Source organism: Octopus bimaculoides, chromosome 7 (assembly GCF_046866305.1).
Source record: "Octopus bimaculoides isolate indiv1 chromosome 7, ASM4686630v1, whole genome shotgun sequence".
Taxonomy (NCBI): Eukaryota; Metazoa; Mollusca; class Cephalopoda; order Octopoda; family Octopodidae; genus Octopus; species Octopus bimaculoides.
Window position 1 is genome coordinate 34,881,271 of NC_142934.1, and position 20,000 is coordinate 34,901,270.

A 20,000-nucleotide genomic window follows, 5' to 3' on the forward strand; every position below is an offset into this window, starting at 1 on the left:
AAGATAATGGTTGCTAACCCATAGTGAAGGACTAATCTAATCTTAGGTATTCTATTGCATACTCTGGCTACCTCGATTACCTTATCTGTCTGTGTTCCCTGCCCAGAAAATCTTGTACCTGTGTTCTTTGCCTGTGAGGAACCTAGCGGAACCTCCTCTCCATCTTACTTCTTGGAGGCAGCAGATATCGACATGTCTCCGTTCAAGCATCTCAACAATCTCACCAGACCTACTTTTCAGTGTGCCGACGTTGAGAGTGCCAACCCTGAGGGTGTGGGAGGTATGGGCCCATGAGTCCCTGGGGCGGGGAATGGCCGCGTCATGTACCTGAAAAGAAAGCTTGCATTTTGCAGAATTCATGAACAATCAGTAGCATTCATTTCAACCTGCATCCACTACACAATATTTTGCACTATATGATCGCTACCTTACATAGGAGATAAACCCTAAATGGGGGTGGGGGGTGGCATGAAGCCTTTAGAAGTGTTCATGGGAGACAGCCAGGAACTTATGGTACTGGTGGAGAGTATAGGAACTTCCAGTACTGGTGGAGTAAATAGGAACTTCCGGTACTGGTGGAGAAAATAGGAACTTCTGGTACTGGTGGAGGGGGTGGGAGGGACCCTTGTTATTATATCCATTTTCTTCTCCTATATACATATATATATACACACACACATGTACAAACAGCCATGCTACATTGAAGTGAAACATGGGCCGTGACTGCTGAGGACATGCGTTAGCTTGCAAGGAATGAAGCCAGTATGCTCTACTGGATGTGTAATGCATACACGACAGAGTGTAAACACCCTGAGAGAAAAGTTGTATTTAAGAAGCAACAGATGTGGTGTGCAAGAAAGACGACTGTGCTCGTATGGTCATGTGTTGCGAATGAATGACAGCTGTGTGAAAAGGTATCACACCCTAGCAGTTGAGGGAACCTGTGGAAGAGGTAGACCCAGGAAAACCTGGGATGAGGTGGCGAAGCATGACCTTCGAAAATTGGGCCTTACTGAGACAATGACTAGTGACTGAGACCTTTGGAAATATGCTGTGCTTGAGAAGACCCGACAAGCCAAGTGAAACCATAGCCCATGGCCTATGCTAGTGGGTGTAACCAGCCCACTTATGAATACTCCTCATTCATTGGACAATATACTTTGCTTGCAATGACCTATTGAGGCAAGTGAAATCAAAATCGCTGACATGGCTGATGACAGTACCGCTTGATTGGCACTCATGTCAGTGGAATGTTAAAAGCACATCTGAGTATGATTGTTGCAAGGGCCACGGATTGGCACCCGTGCTGGTGGCACGTAAAAAGCACCATTTGAGCATGATCATTGCCAGCGTTGCCTTACTGGCACATGAGAAGCAACATTTGAGCATGGTCATTGCCAGTGTCACTGGACTGGCTCCCATGCAGGTAGCACGTAAAAAACACTTTTTGAGCATGGTCGTTGCCAGAACCACCTGACTGGCCCTCGTGTCGGTGGTACATAAAAGCACCCACTACACTCTCGGAGTGGTTGACGTTAGGTAGGGCATCCAGCTGTAGAAACTTTGCCAGATCAGACTGAGCCTGGTGCAGTGTTCTGGCTCACCAGTCCTCAGTCAAACCATCCAACCCATGCCAGCATGGAAAGCAGATGTTAAATGTCGATGATGATGATGATAATGATATATATATTTAATTGTTTCTGGAGAGAGTCATACTGTTTTAATGCCTTATTAATCAACACAGTTACCGGTTCAATTTCCACTCATTTACGTTTTTTTTTCTAAAATTTTCAGACAGAGTAAACAACTACTGAAGACTTCAATAGTTGGACAAAGTCAATGACTATTAAAGAGATTACAAGAAGTAACAAAAATTTTAGAAAAAAATAAATGAGTAAATGAGTGGAAATCGAACCGGTGAGTGTTAATTAATAAGGCATTAAAACAGAATGACACTCCGTAGACACAATAGAATAAGCTTCAGCACACGAATTCACATAAAGAACCTTGGAAACCAAATACAAATACAAAATATTGTTTTCTGCTTATTACATTTTGTAGGAGTAGGAAAATATGAATTTGTTTGTGGCCCAGGGAATTAGTCACAGTTGAAGAATTATATTTTTCAGATGGGTTGAGAAAGCAGTTTTGCCATGTTTGGATTGACTGAATCACAAAACCAATTTGGGACTAATGGGCCATTATATTTTCACTCAGCCCCATGTACGTTAATGATATTTTTTATTATCAACTAAAATGATGGTAACTAATAAAGAACTAAACACTAATGCATCCAGTCCTTCACTGCTTCAATAAACTTACTATTGTCTAATCTGTGACTGATTCTTATTTGTCCAAGCTTTCAAGATATGCAGAGAATAGGTGCAGATATAACTTGATTCCCATCCACATGGTTTGAGTCCTGCTGTGTGACACCTTGGTTAAATGTCATTTACCTTGTGAGTCGATTTGGTAGACAGAAACTGAAAGAAACCTGTCATGCATGGGTGTGTGTATGCATGTATATGTATGTGTGTGCTTCCTGTGCTCTTTGTCAGACATAGGAAAATATTACTTTAGTTGGAAACAAGTGAAGGTTGCTGATAGGGAAAGCACCTGGTCATAGAAAATCTTCCTCAACAAATTCCATCTGATTTCTAGCAGCATGGAAAAGTGTCTGTTAAAATAGTGATGACGATACTGTTGTTTAAATTAATGCCAGCACTTGGTTTGTGCTTATGTTGCGGATCCCAGCATAATGGAGATAAGAGCTAAGCTGACAACAAAGGAATTTCAAGTGAAAAAACAGGGTATAGGTTTTTATCAAGTACTTTAGAAATCCTATTCACTGCCTCAGGCCTTCCTTGCCACGCAACTGCACCGCCCAATGTCATAATGTTCTGTTCTAGTATATGATTTACAACTTCAAACAGAACTATGGTTAGCAATGAATGTGTGTGATAACACAATTTAAATTTATGTTTGTATGTCTGCAGAAGATATAGTGAATTAAATTCTGCCTAGTACTTGCTCTTTGCTTTATGCTGTCAACCTCAGAATACTAAAAGTTTATAGGTGTAGTTGATAGGAGAGGTATTTCAATTCAATAAACAGGATATACTAAATAAGGTATTTTAATAGGTGTCCTGATTACATCATCTTTTCTTGGAATTGTTACCTACCTCACTCAGACCCCTCTCACAGCCTATATTGCATCATTCAAAACCATAAGGCTATATATTAGCATGTGATCATTACTAACTATTAAAGCAACAATGGCTGAAGAAGAGATTGCATCTCTTGAAAAGGCAGTGCAAGACCAAACTGAATTTTTGCAACAATTAAAAAGAAAGAATGCCGGAGAAGAAAAAGTAAGGTCTTTTTTTTTTTATGAATTTATATATGTACGTGTGTGTGATAATAAAATACTTTTAGTTCTAGATTATTGTGTAATTGTGATTTCTGAATTTTGCCGATCTTAAGTGATATTTAATATTCACGGACCATTCATTCTCAAGTTAATACAAAATAATAAGAATATCAATAATAATTCTGTAATTTTGGCAAAAGGTCAGTAATTTTGAGGGGAGGAGGCAAGTCAATTACAATGACCCCCCCCAGTTCTTGACTGGTACTTATTGAAAAAGGATGCAAGTCAAACTCAGATGAATTTGAACTCACCCTGTTGAGCTGTAATAATAATAATAATAATAATAATAATAATAATCCTTTCCACTGAGGGCACAAGGCCTTGAAATTTTGCGGGAGGAGACTAGTTGATTACATCGAGCCCAGTGTTTCACTGGTACTTAATTTATTGACCCTGAAAGGATGAAAGGCAAAGTCGACTTCGGTGGAATTTGAAGTCAGAATGTAGCTGCAGCAGCAGACAAAATAAATACAGCTAAACATTTCATCCAGTGTGTTAAGTATTCTGCCAGCTCACTGCCTTAATAATAATAATAATAATTACTATCTTTTTATCATTATTATTTATTTTTATTATTATTGAGGCTGTGAGCTGGCAGAATCATTAGTATGACGGATAAAAATAATTAGCAGCATTTCATTTGTCATTTTATTTGGAGTTCAAATTCTGCTGATGTCAATTTTGTCTTTCATTTCATCTATATATGGGCTACAAAATAAGTACCAGTTGAGCACTGAAGTTGTAATTGATTAGCCTCTTAACCCTAAATTCTGCCAAGGTTGACTTTGCCTTTCATCTTTTCAGGGTCGATAAATTAAGTACCAGTCAAGTACTGGGGTTGATGTGATTGACATACCCCGCCCCCCAAAATTTCAGGCCTTGTGCCTACAATAGAAAGGATATATTATTATTATTATTATTTCCTGTGCAGGTGGCACATAAAAAAACACCATTTGAGCGTGGCCGTCGCCAGTACCGGTGGCATGTAAAAGCACCCACTACACTTTCAGAGTGGTTGGCGTTGGAAAGGGCATCCAGCTGTAGAAACTCTGACAGATCAGATTGGAACCTGGTGCAGCCATCTGGCTCACCAGTCCTCAGTCAAACTGTCCAACCCATGCAAGCATGGAAAGTGGATGTTAAACGATGATGATGATGATGATGATGATGTTCACAGATTAAGAAATAGCACTGATGACAATTAGTTCAATGCCTTTTTGTAGACATATGTTTTATTTAAATTTTCAGCAATGCATGGATAGATTACTGCATGTTTCTTTTTTAATCTAGTACTCTGAAAAAACTTGATCTTTTATGACTGCAATATTGCAACATTAAACAAGACAATGCAATTGATACCAGATGCACCCAACTTGTTGCTAATGTCTTAATACCATAATTCAATAAGAGAAAACAACCAGACAGGCAATTCAAGGCCAAATGAAATTGTACATAACTCAGAAACAAAGACTTCTGAAAAGCATTAAAAAACAAAGAAATTTAATAGTCATACATATGGTAATTCCCTGAATTCCAGCTTTATGAATTTTGACAAATATGGAATATTTAACAAATTTGTAGAGAATTCCTCTGTCAAATGAATATACCTTTATATAAATGTTACTGTTGAGAAAGGCATGAATATCACAAGAAATGGTGCTAAAAAATTATCACTGATATCAAATATATGAAACAAATAATAGAGATATTTCATGAACACTCATATATAATAGCAATGGAAGTATCAGGAAATAATAATAATAATCCTTTATACTGTAGGCACAGGGCTTGAAATCTGGTGGTGGGGGTTAAGTCAACCAAATCAACTCCAGTACTTATCTGGTACTTAATTTATCGGCCCAGAAAAAAAAAGCACGCAAAGCAACGGGAGGGTGGGGAGAGGACTTTCGGAAAATTCACACGCTCTGATGTTTTTCCCTCATAACTTTGAGGAAAATGGATATCTTTTGATGAAATCTTAATATATAAAGCTGAAGTTGTGTGTCTGTGTGAAGCCTTTTTAAAAGTTTATAGAAATCCACATTTTCCACTTTTTCGTAAAAATTTTTACATCAATGGAATTTTCTCAATGTGAACTTTCCAGTGCAGTAATTAGATTTTTTAAATTCCGTTTACTTTGTGTGATTTAAGGGAGATTTGGCTGTTGTTTCTAGCAACTTTTATGTTTCTTCCCTTCTACCTGGAACGCCGTTCTTACACACGCGCTCAACATAAAAATATAGAGAGTAAGAGTAAAAGAAGGAGAGAGAGAGAGAGAGAGAGAGAGAGAGAGAGAGAGAGAGAGAGAAAGCGATACATACAACGTCATAGATTAAACTTTCCTCTCAGTATTCTTTACCTATTTTTCATAACATTGTTATGTAAAAACACACACAACCACACATACGTGATCTGTGACAACAACATACACATTGCTCTCGTTCTCTATTCATTTCTCCCCCTCTTCCTCTCTCGTTCTCTCAAACGCATACATGTGCAAGTAAACACAATCATTCACAAAAATATAACTCATGTTCATCAATGTGACATAACTACAGAGATGTACCCCCCGACTTTGGAAAGTCATAACTTTCATAAAAATGAATATTTTTTTATGAAATTTTCTATGCATATATTATTTATTATGTAGATTCTGAATATACAAAAATTATCGGTGAAAGTGTTTTGGGAGGGGGTGGGGGACAATTTTCGGAAATTCCACTTAAATTCCTCTTAACTTCCAGGAAAATGAATATTTTTTCGTGAAATTTTCTACAAATATACCTTGATGTATGCACATTTCAAGCATGTAGGAATTTTGAAGGATACAACTGGAGGTTATTTTTGAGAAGTGTTCCCCACTCGGTGGTGTTTCGGAGCAAGTCGTCCATATTTGTTTCATTTTTCTCTGTTATGTGCTTATGTGCACCCGTAGATTTCTAATGAAGTAATAAGCAGTGAAGAGAATCCGTCATAAGAAAACTTTTAACTACCTCTATTCCTTTCTCCCCCTCTCTCTACCTCTTCCTCTCTCAAACGCATACACGTGCAAGTACACAATCATTCAGTAAAATATAACTCATGTTCGTCAATGTTTTGGAAATATACCACGATTTTCACTAGGGTGTTAGGGTTAGGGTTTAGGGTTACGGTTACGGTTAGGATTAGTATTACGGTTTTAGGGTCAGGGTTAGGGTTTTAGGGTTAGGGTTTAGGGTTAGTGTTAGGGTTAGTGTTAGGATTAGGTTTAGGGTTGGGTAATCGTGCGGGTGTTAATCTGAAAAATTACAGATATGTGAAAAGTACCAACCCTGTCATCTATTATAACTTTTGTTGTTCTGTTTAAAATATACATAAACTATGCCTCCAAAGAAGAGAGTTTGCTGGGGAAAGACAGCAACCAGTTTAAAATGACGGCAACAGACTGCAGCAATTCACCACATTCCAGAAGCTACCTTGAACATAATGCAAAATGGTGCATCAACATCTTCTGCCCAATCTGATAGAATTCTGGCAAAACTGTGTAGCAACAGATCGCCAGCAATTGCTTCATCACAAATTGCCGCCCTAGCTCCTGCGAAAAGGGATTACCCTGCTATGTATAATCAGGGCAGTGCAAAAAGTTGTTTTGTACAAGCATTTCTATAGCCAATTAGACGGATGAAATTTACGTATGCTTAATAATTTTACGGAAAACAGCCTTCAGACTTTCCCTATTAATTTCATCGTCTTTTGAATTATGAACATATTTACATCATAAGGGTTTTTTCGTTGTAAGGCTTTCTTTTTTAGTTGATTTTCACCTAGCAATACTTATCGTAGATGGCGTAATAAGTCACACACGGACAAGGTCGGGTTATACTGCTAGTTTTATATAAATACCTTTCAAACAGCATACATTATGGTTATAAAGAAATTTGTGGGGAAAATCTTTTTTGACAGGATGGGGAGAAAAATTTTGAAGAGTAAGAAATTCATAAATTATTTTTTTACTTGAGTGTAATGGGAAAAAGTTTGAAAAAACTTGGATATATATTTTTTTGTTTGAGTAATAGAAAAAGGTTTTTAGAAAGATCTCATGTATCATGGTGAGAGAAACAAAAGAAAAAAGTTAAGGGCGATTTAGCATATCTGATGACCGTCTGATAACTTCCTTATTTAATATTTTCGGTTAATTACTACAAGATCTCTCAGTCACCAATAAACAAGTTAACAAGCCTAAAGGGTGTAGGAAAATCTGTATTGAACGTTTTAAAGTATAAGCCTAGTTGGGGGTAAGAAGAATGTTTGGTATTATTTGATACTTTTACCTGCATGATTTACACTAAGAAACAAAAACTTGGTTTTTGCGTGGAATCAAGTACCCTGACGGAAAACGGGGTAGAGTGCGGTGGAAGCCTCGCATTAGTTACCCGATTTCAGCGCAAAAAATTGCAAAGGGAAAGTGCTTTAGTTTTTCAAATCTATTCAGCAATCTGGGATTATTATATATTATATTATATCCAGTTTTAAAGTATAAGCCTAGTTGGGGGTAAGAAGAATGTTTGGTATTATTTGATACTTTTACCTGCATGATTTACACTAAGAAACAAAAACTTGGTTTTTGCGTGGAATCAAGTACCCTGACGGAAAACGGGGTAGAGTGCGGTGGAAGCCTCGCATTAGTTACCCGATTTCAGCGCAAAAAATTGCAAAGGGAAAGTGCTTTAGTTTTTCAAATCTATTCAGCAATCTGGGATTATTATATATTATATTATATCCAGTGATTTTAAGAGGTAGGAAAAAGATATTTTGATTTAATATTGTATCTTTACTTGTTTCACACACATACACAAACTAATGTGTTTTTTTAGATGAATTATTTATCATTCTTTATCTTTCCACAAACTTTGTTACCACTAACTTCTATAACCTCTGCATTTTCACTTATTCATTTCAAACTTCTTTGAATTTTCAATCTAATGTAATCCACACTCTCTTGAAAATGTATTTCTGCAAAATGTTATCTAAAAATATGGGTAAAGAAAGAAACAGCAAAAAAATATTTGAAAAGGGGAGGGGGTGAAATTTCCAAGGGTTCCACACCACCCTGTTTTCAAGACCCAAAAAAGAGTTTTATGGTATATTAGGAGGTCACCATAATTCATTCAGTGGAAAAAAAAAAACAATTTACCCAATGATTCTGGGATGGGGGTGGTCTGGTTTCCCACTCACCCTTTTTCTGAACAAAAATAAGGGGTTTGCAGCAAATTGGGAAACGGAGTGTGAAATTTGCAAAAATATGTCTGTTAAAAAGAAGATAGAAGGAAACAAAGAAACGGTCTGTCATACAGCCTAAATGTTGGTTGTTTCACTCATCACTCTGAGCTAAACTTAATCATTAAGTGGGCCTGGCTTGGATTAATATCTCCTCAGTTCTGGAGCTTGCAGGATTATCCAGAAGTGATAGGAAGAAACCATATGGTCTTACTCTCTGTCCCTGAGTAAGAAGTAGGTGCCTCGTTTGGGACACCATAATCTGTAACTCTTTCGCTCCTGCCCACATCCTGGATGATGCAGTAAATGGGAGGGTCACTGCTTCTGTAACCAAATGGAACAAAACCCTGAAGTATTGGGACGTTACAGTGAGCTATCTCTTCCAGCCTGTGACATTTGAGACATTTGGAGGGATTGGGCCACTAATGGTGAAGTTCTTGTCATTATTGGCAGCTCGCCTCACTGAAATGTCAGGTGATGCCCATGAGGGTGCTTGGCTTCTCCAATGCTTTAAGCCTTGCCATCGTCCATGGTAATGTCACGAGCTTGCTTCAGTAGGTTCCATTGAACCTTGTAGTGTACAACCAATTGAGGCATTTGGTGCTGCATTAATGTTTTTTCCTCCCTTCTTTTTGTTTTTCTTTTGTAAAATATATTCTTTTTCATATTTTGAATAAAATATATATTACCCCCCCCCCCCCCCCCAAATAAATTAATAAAAAAGCACAAGAAACTAAAACAAGAAAGCAGAAGTATAAGTAGCAATTAAACATTCAATCAATGACAATGTTGTTAAATGAAAGTATTTAAAAAGGAGTTTTTGAAAAAGTGTTAAATTTATTTTAACAGCATAGGGTTAATGGATCATGTTAAATTTCTTCCAACCACTTGAAGGTTTTCAGATTATTCTTAAAAATATTTTGATGTAGTTTTGCAAGCTGCTTTTCTTTTCTTTTTTATCTCCCTTTTTCTGTTTCTTTGTATTTAAATGCTATAAATAAAAAAAATTGGTAGAGGTAAAGGGCATGGACTGCACCCCTCTTTCGGTTTTTTTGGGGGGGTGGGGGCGAAATACGTTGAAAAATACAGAGATTATGATTATGAAAAAAATTTTTTTGTAAAATTTCAATTTTTCAAAAAAAAAAAAAATTAATGCGCATCTATGACAGAATGAGAAATTAAAGTGTTTTCTCTACTAATGTTTTGCGCATTCTCTTATTCTTTTACTTGTTTCAGTCATTTGACTGCGGCCATGCTGGAGCACCGCCTTTAGTCGAATCAAATCGACCCCAGGACTTATTCTTTGTAAGCCTAGTACTTATTCTATCGGTCTCTTTTTGCCGAACCGCTAGGTTACGAGACCTAAACACACCAGCATCGGTTGTCAAGCGATGTTGGGGGGGACAAACACAGACACACAACATATACACACATACATATATATATACATATATACGACGGGCTTCTTTCAGTTTCCATCTACCAAATCCACTCACAAGGCTTTGATCGGCCCGAGGCTATAGTAGAAGACACTTGCCCAAGGTGCCACGCAGTGGGACTGAACCCGGAACCATGTGGTTGGTAAGCAAGCCACTTACCACACAGCCACTCCTGCGTAGAATTATACTAAAATAGCAGACATAAAAAGTATCTAAACAGAAAATCCGACATGCTAGAAACAGCAGCTAAACGACGAATCACGTTTTTCAAGATCTTCAATTGTTAAGTACGTTCCAACCGGAAAGTCCGACAAGCTAGAAACAACAGCCAAATTGAAGATCAACTTTCAAAATATGAATTTCCAAAAAAGAAAAAAATTTTTTTTTTTGGAAAAATTGAAAGTTAATAAATTTTTTTTTTTCAGAATCATAATCTCCATATTTTCCTTCATATTTCGCAAAAAGTAATTTTCTGAAAAAATTGAAAAATGAAGAAATTGGGGTGGGGAGCAATTTAAATTTTGAAATGCAAATTTTTTTGCAGATTTGGAATCTCCGCAGTCAAAATAGTGGGTTTCTGTAGAAAAAAGTTTTTAAAAAAGGCATAAACGGGATGCAGTCCATGTCCTTTTACCTCTGCCAAAAATTTAATTATTAATATGAAAAAAAAGTTATGGGCATTTAAAGTTATGTAACTTTAGCCAGCAGAGTTTCAGATCAGGATGCTGACATAAGCTCGATTTTTTTCGTTTTGACGGGGATTTTCCCAATATTTTTTCACCACAGCCTTCAAAATGATGGAGGGCATCTTTTTATAGAAAAAAAATTTCTTTGTCACTCTAACATATATTAATGTTTTTCAATATTTTCCCCCTCTTAAAAACCCATTTTATGGAATATTGATGTGTAACACATTGCTGGGATTTAAGCAACAAAAAAATTTGCAAGTTAAATCTTTACCCCACACCTCCACAACCATACACAACCAAGAGAGGTGGCGCGTTCCCACGCGTGTAAGAAAAAAACATTCACTAACAGGAAAGTATGCTATTAAAATAAATCTTTCACATACTTCTTTCTTAAATGACTGTGGATAAATCCCAGCAACGACTTTCTCAGGCTCTCCAATATTTTAAAATCATAAGCAGAAACAATGGGAAGGGGTGGAGTGGGAGCAGGGTTGAAAAAATCATAAATTTTCAAAATTGTTTTCAATAGCACACGCCCAAGATAGTTTGGTTAACATTTACTTTTACACCCGACCACCAAAACAAAAAAAAAAAAAACAAGTGTAACAGGTGTAAAAAATGTGGGTACTTGTTAAGTTTACACGCGTAAAAAAAGTAAATAAAAATTAAGGGAGAGCTAACTAAAAAAAGCGATGGAGGTTAATGTAGTTTTGCACCTCTTCCTGAAAAATTGCATTTTGTTTTGGATTCTTAGGTTTTAGATGTCGGGGTTTACAAATATGCAAAAAAAAAAAAAAAAAAAAAAAAAAACCCCACCACCCATTTAAAATTTTGAACGTTTTCGAAAATTTGTTTCCCTAGATTCCAAATATGGAAGAAACCAGGTTTTCAAAATTTTAAATTCAATAAGCATATAGATATGTGTATAAAAAGATATCTATCTAGCTATGAATGCCTTCCTGGAGCTAAAAATAACAGTAACACTGTCTTCTATAGGACCGCCACATTTAGTTGACAAATATATTTTATAAAAAAATTGATAGACAAATAAATGAATGGATAAAATATTTCAAAATTTAAAATTGAGGGAGGGGGTAAAATTTGAGCCCCTTATTAAACTTTATAATATTAATTATTAATGTTTGTTTCTCATAAAATGGCCAGCAATTTCAGTAGGGGTAAGTCGATTACATCGATGTCAGTGTTTAACTGGTACTTATTTCATTGACCCTAAAAGAATGAAAGACAAAGTTGACATCGGCGGAATTTGAACTCGGAAAGTGTAGACGGATAAAATGACTGGCTTGCTTACAATTCTGCCAGTTCGCCACCTTAAATCTCAATCTAATATTGAGTTTGTTGCATCATGGAATTAATTCACTGGTGTGTTGTAATCAACTAATGCGTTTTGTTTTATGATCCAGAAAGTGAAACTACTGAAGTCTGTAGAGAACAGCATAAATTGAAAATGAAATGTTTGGTAGTACTCATAGACGACTTAAATCAACACCTATGAGCTGACTGAAAGGAAATGTACTAGATATTTGTATTAATAAAATGAAAATTGAAAATGCAACTTTCTTGCATCATTGGCATTAATCCTTTTGACAGTATTATCCTTATTCCTATAAAAGTCTTTTACTAAACTTATATTTCCATATAATGAAATTTAATAAGCGACTTTCAAAATTCCGATTTCTGGCAATTTTCTGGAATCTCTGTATCCGAAAAGCTGGGTTTTTCGAAAAAAAAAAAAAAAAAAAAAAACTCACAAAAAAACCCCACAATAATTTGCAAGAAAATAGGGGGGGGGGAAGTCTTTCAGAAAATAGTAGCTGAAAAACAGGATAAAAAAAACCTAAAAGCAGCGGAAATGCACGAACAATTATGGTGGTGTCATGAAGTAAACATGCTTCTGATACTCTCGTTAATTCATACGAATGTAACTGAGATTAAATACGTCATAAATAACTGTGATAAACGAAATATACACCGCCGGAAGTTGTTGTTGACAAACAACAGCAGTAATTTTATTCAGCTGAATACACGTCATTGATTAGTTTAAATTACCAAAATACAACACGAAATAACTTCGAAAATAGAAACTTTTCTCAACAACGCTAAGAGTAAAAGATATTCTTTATGACACATTCTACCAGCATACGTAGTTTGAAAGTGTTTAGTTAAAGGAAATTAATTAATCGAGCTGCTCGTTTATTCAGAATACCCAAGTCTAGTTTTGTATTTCCCCGGAATGTTTAGTTTCATTTTTAGTCCCAATGCGGGCGCATGCATGATAATATTCGTAAGTTATTACACTTGGAAAAGTACAGAACAAGATTTCTACAGTAGAATTAGCCTAATCTGTCACCTCTAATGGAAACTAAAAGTTCTTACAGTTAAAATTCTATTGTATTTATATAAAATTTCATTAAAAGATATTCATTTTCCTAAAAGTAATGAGAGAAAATAATCGGATAGTGTGAATTTTCCGAAAGCCCTCGGATCTTTCTGAACTGACAGGCACCACTTTTCATTTATATTTTATGTAGTGTTTTTGGTACCGAAACACTTTCAAACTTTGTATACTTGTATATTTTGTGTTATAGAACAGATAAAAATTTTTGTATTCGCAGATATTTCATGTAAAAAATTGTCGTATTTCAATAATTTTAACCAATCACTGATGTCTATTGAGGTGAAAACAATTACTGCTATGAAATATAAACAACATATTCTAGCGGTGTAATGGGATCTTTTCCCTTGAATAAAATTAGTGCCATTGTTTGTCAACAACAACTATCGGCGGTACTGTTATTTATGACATCGTTCGTGTGTTTGTACTGGTTTTAGCTTTAGGGTTAGTTTTAGGGTTAGGGTTATGATTATTTTTGCCATAACCTAACTCATAACCCTAACCCTAACCCTAAAACCCTTACTAGAGAATAACGATATAATTAACAAGGAATAATGATCTTGACACTGGCAAAGATTATTGTTTACAAAAACAGCAGTAGCTGTATTCAGTGATTGGTTGAAATTACAGAAATTCGACAACTTTAACATGAAATAACTTGCGATGTAGAAATTTTTGTTAAGAAGGCTAAGAGAAAAAGATGTTTTATATGACACGTTCTACCAGTATCCCAAGTTTGAAAGTGCTTCGTTAAGAAAACAAATGGTGCCCGTCAATTCAGAAAGATCCAAGCCCTTTCCTCACACCCTTGGAAAAAATTTCCCCCACAAATTTCTTTATAATCGTTATCTATACCGTTTGAACGGTATTTATATAAAATTTAATTGAACAATATCTATTTTCCTAAAATTTATGAGGTTCATTGACGCAAATTTTTGTTTTCACATTCGTTTAATACGCTTTTTTGGTAATTATTCAGTTTACGTGTGTAAAAAAGTAAATAAAAATTAAGGGGGAGATAACTAATAAAAGAATCAAAGGGAAGTAAGTCAACTTATTTTACTTTACCAAAATAAGTTTACACCACACGAAAATTAGTTTAGTTTGGAATTGGAAATCAATCGAGATGTCACGTAAAAGACCAGTGGCACTAAAGACCTTCACCCGGGGAAAAAAAAAAATTAACCAGCCTGGGATGTGTTAACGACCCGGGGGGGGGGGAGGACTTTCGGAAAATTCACAAGATCCTATTTTTCCGTCATACAGAATATAGAGTCTCTTACAGTTGTTTCTGGAATAGCCAAGTGTGTGGATCATCAAACTGAGTAAGGATTTCATAGGCTGAGTATACTATCATCAGAGAGATGTAAAAGTGAGGGTAAGTCCTCAATCGAAGATATTAGTGTATTCCAGTTTGTCAAGAATGGGGGAAGGATACGTTAGGTAGATCCATGATCAAATGAAGAATACAGTTATAGGTAATATCCAACAGCAGCTTCAAATGAGAATGTTCGATGATAATAGTGAAAGTTACCTGTACCAGTTTTGAATAGAGAATGAATGAGGATAGAATAGGAATATTATACTATAGTCAGGAGGAAAGACAGGTGGATGTAGTAGAGTAGATATATAGTAGTCAGTATAGTGGGGTATGCGAGTCGAGAGAGGTTAGTGGGTGCATGTATAAAGACAGGTAAAGGGATGAAGAATAACATATCAAATGACCACCAAGGCAGGCCAGAGTTAGCAAAAATGGGAGGGATAAGATAGTGATGGTAATGAAGTAGTTGTAAAAGATAATGAAGATCTCATGCTAAAGGGAGCCTGATAATAATGGAAGTGAGGGGAGATTTGGGACTCGTCTGGTTGTAGTGATACTAGAAGTAGATGCCCATAATATTAAATATAAAATATAAAAATTTGTGGTGTTAATGAAGTGTATGCTCATTGGGAACTGAGGGATAAGATTTGAAATGATAAATCAAAAATAAATAGATTAGGGACATATATTTACTAAGTTTAGATGTAGTGAAATTGTAGGGCTCAGGAATGAAGGAACCAAATATAATATTAAATAAATGAGTGAAGAGAGTTGAAAAGATTGATTAATTATATGCATTTTAGTAATTCGTATATAGCTCCAAACCATCAGGAGAGATGCTGAGTAGTGTTCTATTAATTATGAGTGTGTTGCAGCTGAAAGGATATTCTATTACTTATGATCTAGGTGGGGGATATTAGATATGGAATAAAGGAGAGAAAGAAAATCTACAGAAGAAGGAAAAAGATGTGAAGATACTGTAATCTACATACCTATACTTAAATAGTCATTATCTGAAAATCTTGTCTTTGCTTTCTTTCTGTTTGCACATATACATACAGTTGAAGATAGACGGAAGCAGAGAGTATGGGACAATCTGCGCTCAGTCCCACTTTCAACTCTCCCTTTGGTCAATTTTCAAGATGTTGCCTTCTGCTAGTGCAAAATTCTCAGAGGACTGGATTGATGCCTTGCCTGCAGCTAATGTTGGTGGTCTACTCAAGCTAGATGAGCTCTGCATCTTCATTGCACTCAGAGTGGGAGCTAACGTCTGTGGAGAACTGAGATGTTGTTGTAGTATGCTCCACAACTCAGCAAGTTTTCATGGTTTGTCTTGCTGCCTAAATATTGGTTGGTTTGTCACACCGAGCTAAACTTAATCATTAAGCAGGCCCTGGCACGGGTTAATATCCTCTCAGTTTTGGAGCTGGTGGGATTATGCAGAAGTGATGGGAAGAGACCAGATGGTCCTTATCCTTTGTTCCCAGGTAAGATATAGGTGCCTCATCTGGGACACCGTAGCTCCCCCTCACATCCTAGATGCTGCAGTAAATGGGAGAATCACTTCTTCCATAACAAAATGAAACAAAATTCTGAAGTACTGGGACCTGTCAGTGAACCATTTTTTCCAGCCTGTAGTGTTTGAGACGTTTGATTGAGCTGCGCCACTAATGGCAAAGTTCTTGTCATTGTTGACAGCTTGCCTCACTGAGATGTCAGGTGATGCCCATGCGGGTGCTTGGCTGTCCCAACACCTTTGCCTCACCATCAACCATGGTAATGCTGCAAGCATGTTGGCTTGTTTCAGTAGGTTCTGTTGAACTTTGTGATGTGTAACCAATTGAGGCAATTGGTGTTGCATTGGTGATTTTTTCCCTTTCTTTTTTCTTTCTTTGTTCCTCTTTTTCCATTTTTTTCTCCTGGATTTGGATTGGTATTTTTAATGTGATTTTGCATTATATATGTACCATATACATACATTCCAATAAAAGAATATTTCCTTAAAAACAAAAAAAAAACGTATGCATATATGTGGAGTGAGGTTGCAAAATGGAATGTTTTTACTGCATTTTTGACCTTGGGACAAAATATATATTTTTTATAAATGTTCATAACCTTCCAAAAACTATATCAGCTAAGCAAATGTCCTTCCCTAAATGCTTTAAAAGTATTTTAACATAATATGATCACTATTTCAGAAAATTATCGTTGTTCTCTTTGAACATATAATAGACAAATTTGGCTGGGGCAAAATGAATAAGACAAGATAATATAAATTTGCCACTTCTATTCTCTAGAATCACATTTGAAAACACATTCATACACATCAGTATCCATCCATAAACATCAGAAATGCAAAACAAATTTTAAACACCTAAGTCAAATGAAAGAGAATCAGGAGAAAATGACACATGATATGAAATCAATGAAACTCGACTAACTAAAAAAAAAAAAAAAATCAACATAAAATATTCTCTATAGCTTCTTCACAATCTGCTGGAGTGTCCCCTTCATGATATATTTACACACCGTGTAGTTAAAGAGAAGAAATAACTGAAATTAGTCGTTACTCATTTTACCCCATTTTAGACGTCATAATGCTGGCGTAGGGGACGTCCCACACCAGCATTAAGAATACCAACAACAACAGAAGTAGCAACTCGAAGATACACTGGATGTTTACGGAAACACCTTCAAGCAGCGCCTCTCCAACAATAGATCTTTGTTTAGGGTCCGAGAGAGACAATATGCCATGTTGGCCAGCCATGTGTGACGCCTGAAGGACAAAGGGACTCCACACGTAATCTCATGGAAGATCCTAGAAAAACCAGACCCTTACATCAACGGGAACGAATGGGCAAGGATATTAAAGAACTTCCTCAACTCGGAGAACATCTTAAATTCCAGGATGGAAGTCTTCAGACCCTATTTACACTTCATGAGATTGCTGCTGAAATCCTGGAACCCACAGACTGACCGGGTCGATTACAGATAGTAGTCTAAGGGAGACAATCCCTTGCATTTAACCCTTCTCCTTTGTCCATGTTTTCAACAACTGGTCTTTTCTCCCTCCACTTTGAATAGTGGTTATAGGCCACTGGCTATTAGGGTCTGAAGAGCTAAGTACTTTACGGATGCGAAGCCCTAGATAACCCCATAACTATCTTTATCTAATATATCATCATCATTTAACATCTGTTTTCCATGCTGTATGGTTTGACTGAAAACTGGTAAGCTGGGGGAGCTGTACCAGGTTTCAATCTGATTTGTCATGGTTTCTAAGCTGGATGTCCTTCCTAACGCCAACCACTCCAAGAGTGTAGTGGGTGCTTTTTACGTGCCATTGGCATGAGTGCCAGTTACAAAACACTGGCATGGCCACGACTATGATCTCACTTGGCTTGACAGGTCTTCTCAAGCATGGTGTGTTGCAAAAGGCCTCAGTCACATTTATGTATTTGTTTAGCAAGATTCTTGATGTGAAATCATCTGTTAAGATAGGTATTGTTATACTTGGGGATGGTCATATTTTGCTAATTAAACACACGCACTATATATTTGGTCTTCCCTTCAACTTTATTATTATTTTAATTTCTTTTTGTTAAAGCTCTTTCATTACACGTCCTGTGACCTCTTTAGCAACTCTATCCCACATGTCGCCTCCAGAAAAAAAAAAATTTTCATTACAATTTCTGATATAATCGGATTCTATACCATCTGAAGCATATTTATAGAAAGTCTCATTAAAAACATCAATTTTTCTGGAAACAAAGTGAACACATGCGTAGGTATCTGGGTACTACTAAAGCAGCACGGTCCCGAACGCGCAGTCGCGCGTCCGCGCTAGCTAGTCGTGAGTGGTCGATTCTAACCCTAACCCGTATTCATTTGCACACGCGGGTTAGGGTTAGGGTTAGGATCGACCACTCACGACTAGCTAGCACGGACGCACGACTGCGCGTTCGGGTCCGTGCTGCTTTAGTAGTACCGGTATCTGGTCGACCATTTGGATGCCGTCAGGTAATTACCATGGTTTCGCTCCGCTTGCTACAAATAGCAGCCAAATCTCCCCACACCATCTTATTAAAATCGTCCTTAACATAATGTCTGAACGATTTACTGAATTATGTTGTCATAGTCGAACAGAATAAAGTAAATATCAAGTAGACTGGAACACATTTGATCATAGTTTTGCCACATCAAGACGATTAAATAACAAGAGAAACAAACAATCTAACCCAACAATGTTACACAGTCAAACAGGTGTAAAAAAATGTAGAAAACGAATATGAAAACAAAAATTTGTGCAGACGAACGTGGGGGGTGGGGGAACTTTCGGAAAATTCACAAGATCCGATTTTCCGAAATCCTCTCTGCACCCCTACAGAAAACATTTTCCCATAAATTTCTTTATAATCGTAATCTATGCCATTTGAACAGTATTTCTATAAAATTTCATCAACATATATCCATTTTCATGAAAGTTATGAGGGAGAAATCGGATGTTGTGAATTTTCTGAAAATCCTCTCCCCCACCCCCGTTCGTCTGCACAGATTTTTGTTTTCATATTCGTTTTCTACATATTTTTACACCCATCTGACTACGTTTTCAGTTTTGATTTGGTGAGGGGGAGTTAAACTATGTATTAACCGACCCACATGAAATTTTGTAAATTGCAATCATTCTAGCCAGATTGATTCCGATTTCTGAATTGTGCCATTCTTGTTTTAGGTTAGGTACTAATGTAAACATTTACCGTAAATATAGTAACGTTATTTCACTTACGTCCCACGAATTCTTCACTGGGTTCCATACATTTACTGATATTTTATCAATATCAGAGAGAAGGAAAACAAGGCTCATTCTCCTCGTATATAGTAACCTCCCTGTCTCCCGAACGATTGCATCATTAAATGCACCGTTTACCGGAAATGACCTTTCAGTTGCCCTCATCTCATCACCATGGCCGAGCAAGAAAAAGCCGCAGTTAAACAGGCAATCAAAGACCAAGGTGAAATTGTGCGTAAATTAAAAGCAGAGAAAGCTGAAAAAGAAAAAGTAAGGTTTGATATACCATATATGCGATGGTGCTTTAAATTCAAGCTTGTTATGTGATTATTATTACTGAATTTTGCAAATCATATGAGATATTTTTATCGCATTCGTTTCATACATTTCTCACTAAGTTTTTATTCTTTTGAACTAATTAAATTTTCGTTCAAATGTAATTTATATATTCATTATTACTAAGGGCTGCCTTTAGTGATTTCTTGTAACACAGTTATGGCTAATTTTTGCAGGGGAGAGTTATGGTCAGTTGAATCGTTTGTATGACATTACAGGTACTTGAAATCGATGTCTCAGTCGACACCGCACTTTTTTTAATTGTGAACAGCTGGGTACAGAGATAGGCAGAGTATAGCATCCAGTCATGCATTAGAACCATGC

At 36.5% G+C, this 20,000-nt stretch overlaps 1 protein-coding gene across 6 annotated transcripts in view; it reads right to left on the reverse strand.

The window, feature by feature from the left end:
- LOC106877091 (uncharacterized) overlaps positions 1-19,472 on the reverse strand; it is a 39,581-nt gene extending 20,109 nt beyond the window's left edge. For 2 of the 6 annotated variants that reach the window (XM_089355155.1, XM_089355156.1), the window contains exon 1: positions 19,338-19,470. The gene's annotated coding sequence lies outside the window, so the exon portion shown is untranslated. Of the gene's footprint in view, positions 1-15,543; positions 17,553-19,308 lie in introns of those variants that run through there. The other 4 variants (XM_089355161.1, XM_089355157.1, XM_089355160.1 and 1 more) reach the window with 4 other exon arrangements.
- Between the last annotated feature and the right edge of the window lie 528 nt (positions 19,473-20,000).